Source organism: Schistocerca nitens, chromosome 1, assembly GCF_023898315.1.
Source record: "Schistocerca nitens isolate TAMUIC-IGC-003100 chromosome 1, iqSchNite1.1, whole genome shotgun sequence".
NCBI classification, from domain to species: Eukaryota; Metazoa; Arthropoda; class Insecta; order Orthoptera; family Acrididae; genus Schistocerca; species Schistocerca nitens.
Window position 1 is genome coordinate 801804411 of NC_064614.1, and position 4870 is coordinate 801809280.

Genomic DNA, 4870 nt, shown 5'->3' on the forward strand with positions numbered 1-4870 from the left:
CGTCTGGTCAATGGTGGGCGAGCAAGTGGCTCGTCACAATACTCCCGTCACTACTCTTGATGAACTGTTGTATCGTGTTGAAGCTGCATGGGCAGCTGTACTTGTACACGCCATCCAATCTCTGTTTGACTCAATGCCCATGCGTATCAAGGCCGTTATTACGGCCAGAGGTGGTTGTTCTGGGTACTGATTTCTCAGGATCTATTCTCCCAAATTGCGTGAAAATGTAATCACATGTCAGTTCTAGTATAATATATTTGTCCAATGAATACCCGTTTATCATCTGCATTTCTTCTTGGTGTAGCAATTTTAATGGCCAGTAGTGTGTTAGTGGAAGTACATCTCCTTTGGTGTGTAATAATTACGAACTATGCCACGCATCAATAAATTCAACAAAAGGAAATTCCGTGGTAACCAATTCACAAACAAAACAAGCCACACTCTTGAAAGTAACCAGTGTATCAGTTCTTAGGGGAAGAAGCTCCCACATGGCACGCGTCCTGGTGATTCAGATTTTTGTGTTGACAATGACGCTATTTGTTGTGGATTTGTTGTTGTTGGTGTGGGTGTCTTATCTTCTTTGATAAAGGAAGTGGCGAAATGTAAACAATGTGATGGTGTAGGCTGTCTGGATATAAATGAACAACAAAGCAGCTGGAAGGGTTTAGCGTCAAAATTAGTTGTTCTGTGTAGATCCTGCAATAAATCCACCTCGAGAATGACTTCGAACATTGTTCGTAATTCATATGACGTGAATTTGAAGTTAGTGTATGCAATGCGTGCATTAGGAAAAGGAAAGAAGGCTGCTCGAACGTTTTGTGGTTTGATGGACATTCCTCCTCCTCCCAAGAGGTTCAGCAAGTACATAAAAATACTTTTAGGTACCTTGATGGTTGTGTCTGAAGCATCTGAGAAACGTGCAGTAGAAGAAACTGTAAATATTAGTGGAACCAGGGACATTGCTGTTGCACTTGATGGGACATGCCAACATCGAGGACATCGTTCCTTGAATGGTGTAAGTGCTACTTCTCTGGAGAATGGAGAAGTTGTTTATGTTTAGTTCTTATCTAAGAACTGCCACACCTTCCATGGTAACACTGAAGGACATACTGAACATCAGTGTTCTAAGAATTATGATGGTTACAGTGGAGGTATGGAGTGTGATCGAGCTCTAAAAATATTTCAGAGGTCGGTGCCAGTTTATAGCGGTAGATACTCGTACACGAAGTACCTAGGCGATGGGGACTCCAAAGCTTTCAATAAAATTAACGAGTTCAGTGTTTATGGTGATACCCTGGTAACAAAACTGGAGTGTTGTGGGCATGTGCAAAAGAGGATGGGTGCTAGATTCAGGATGCTACGAAGAGAAATGAAAGGAAAGTTGCTATCTGTCTGGCCGAGGCAGATTGACAGAAATTGAAATAGACGTTCTTCAGAGCTATTATGGACTAGTGATTAGACGAATTGCACCTCTGAATGATGTTATAGCAATGAGAAAAGCTGTATGGGCCACCTACTTTCATAAGTTCTGCACAGATGACCACCCTGTTCACGGACTTTGCCCCAAACGAGCAGATTGTTGGTGTGGTTACCAAAAAGCAAAAGAAAATAGTCAAATATACCATCAGAAGCATTCTTTTCCTGAGCCTCTTATGAATGAAATAAAACCAATTTTTAGAGACCTGCTTAGTAAATTTCTTCATGGGGGTACTCAGAATACAAATGAAAGTTTCAACCTTTGCATATGGGGAAGATTACCCAAGAATGTTTTTGTAAGACTAAATACATTAAAAGTTGGTGTACTAGATGCAGTGATATGTTTCAATGATGGAGTGATAGAAGGTTGGAAGTCCTGAGAAAAATAGGCATAAAATGTGTCTCTAATATGGAAGATCAATTGCTAGTGTGTGACAGACAACGACTGCATGACGCTGAAAGATTCGCTCTTCAAGTTACCAAAGAAGCAAGAAGTGCTAAAAGGAATGCCAAGAGGAAGCTTGAAGATGAAGATATGTTGCAGGATGAAGACTATGCTTCAGGAATGCTCTGAGGCATAGATTAATTGGACTCACACGTTCATTCACAATTTCCCGCAAGTTGTACTTTTCAGAATTCAAGTACAAATATTTCCTAAAGTTTATAAAGCATTGCTCTAATTTTTTCTGTAACTTGCAATAGTCCATACTTATGCAGTAGACCTAAGCTTTATTGGAGAATCAACTAAATTATAGAAAAAATAACATTTTTATTAGGAAAAAAATTACAAAAATTAAATGTAAGGTGTTATATTTTTTATCCTTGTAATATACATAATAGGTGGAATTAAATAGGTGTAGTGACCGAGCCATTTGGTAAAAATTTGGTCTCCTTGAAATGTATAACATTGGCTTAAATGATACATCAATTTAAGGAAGCATTTTGGAAAAAAAAATTGCATCAATTTATTTGTAATTTTTTTAATAACCCTAAGCAGGTCCAAAAACATACAAAATACTTCTAATTTGTATAGAAAGTGTGCTGCGTTACCTGGTATCAACAAAAAACCTTGAAAAGAATACATTATAAACAGTGCCTGAAAGAAATACGTGTTGATTTTTACATAATATTGAGCCGGAAAAGTGGCCTGTATCCTTAAGAAGAAGCATCAAGATTGCCTGTAAGGTCGAATATGACTAGCTAATGAAGACTGGTAGCCTTGGCATTGCGGGGGGGGAGACAGGCAGCGATTATCGAGTTAAAACCGATGTGCGTCGATCGTTTGAGCAGATGGGCCAGTGTGAGCTGCGAGTAATTCTAGTTCAAGATCGTCTACATTTTGCTTATGTTAGCCTCACCCCGTTCCTTGGTAGTAACGGTAACTGGATCTGGACCAGGAATAGGGATTGTTTTGGCATTAATAATTTCAAATGGCTCATAGTAACTGAAGTTACATTAGCAATATCAGTACGCGTGTGCCTTGAAATACGAGTAACTGTTTGTGATTGAAGCTGGAATTTGACCGGCAGTTGTTTCGAAAAACTGTTACTTCGTACCTGCATTTTTACGTCAACAATTTGAGTAGACACATTCAGTGCCGGTTTGAGGTTAATTTAAGCTGAGAGTTGAGCAGCATTGTGTTCTGAACTAAATATCCTAATGATCTGAAACTTCCTGACAGATTAAAGCTGTGTGCCGGGCAGAGACTCGAACTCGAGACCTTTGCCTTTCGCGAGCAAGTACTGTACTGCTGTACCAACTGAGCTCCCTAAGCACGACTCACGGCCGTCCTCAGAGCTTCAAAAATGGTTCAAAATGCTCTGAGCATTACGGGACTTAACATCTGAGCTCATCAGTCCCCTAGAACGTAGAACTACTTAAATCTAACTAACCTAAGGACATCACACACATACATGCCCGAGGCAGCATTCGAACCGGCGACCGTAGTGGTCGCACGGTTCCAGACTGAAGCGCCTAGAGCGCTCGGGCACATCGGCCGGCTCGCAGCTTCAATTCTGCCAGTACCTCGTCTCCTACCTTCCAAACTTCACAGAAGCTCTTCTGCGAACCTTGCAGAACTAGCACTCCTGGAAGAAAGGATATTGCGGAGACATGACTTAGCCACAGTCTGGGGGATATTTTCAGAATGAGATTTTTCACTCTGCAGCGAAGTAAAAATCTCATTCTTATATTAATGATGTATTTTTAAATAACTGAGATATAAGGTAATTTTGTGTGGGCACTGAAGCTGAAGCTTGACCTGAAGTAAAGCTTCTAATGTTTCTTGTTTTTAAATAAAATGAATTTCAACATAAGGATGGATGAGCAACTTCAGTGCTTGTAAGAAGTTAATTGAAGATGGGCTTGATCAGGTTTGTGCGTTTAATTATATCTGCTGATGTTCTTCACAGGTCATGTTAACTGAGGCTAAAACTTGGCCAGCGGTTGTTTTAGACGGACTTGTATTTGTGTCTTGAAATTTTCTTATTAATAGTGTTGCGAATGTCTGAATAACAGGATGGATAATATTGTGTGTACCTGTGAGTGGAACTGAGCCTCACTTTCTGGAAGTGCAATTTTTTTCTTTCGATGGCGTTTTGGTAAATAAAGATGTTTTTGGAGGTGTGTACACGTCTCTCAGTCGAGTCATCACTGTGCAAGACAAGGAGATACCGCGTAAACGTCTGACACAATGTTACCATCGCCTGACTGTCTGAAACGGAGCTCACTGTGGTTCTCCATTTGGCCTGCTGGTCGAATTGTGTAATATCCGAATTTGGTGGGCACTGCGATGTGCCAGTGGCGTGATGTTGGAGTGCGTGGGAACGCGGGTGCAGGCTAGCACGTCGTCAAGGTTCAGGTCGACCACGTCTAACCACCACAAGGGAGACTCTCCGTATTGTGCACCAAGTACACCGTAACTCCCTCACGTCTGCGTCTGCCGCCCAACAAAAAGAAGCGGACACCTTGCTAAACCCTGTGTCACCCCACACCGTTGGTTGGAGACAATCAGTAGCCGAACCAGCGAATTACCATCCCATGCGAAGGCAGTCGTTAATACCACAACTGCAGCCTTTGGTGTGGTGCCGTGACCGGGAAGCATTTCCTGCTGATCAGTGGAGTCACGTTGTGGTCAGCAACGAATTGCAAATGTGCACTACCCCGGATGAACATTGTGCAAGTACGGCGGCGGCCTGCGGAAAGGTCTCATTCTTGCAATGTTTTGGAGAGGTACAACAGTATCACTCCTGGCGTCGTAACGTTGGGAGCCATTGGATGCGGCATCAAATCATGCATCGTAGTGATTGAGAACACTCTGACAGCACTATGATACCTCGCAGACATCGTGCACACTCGGAAGCGTATCGTACTGCCATTTTTCAACAGGACAGTG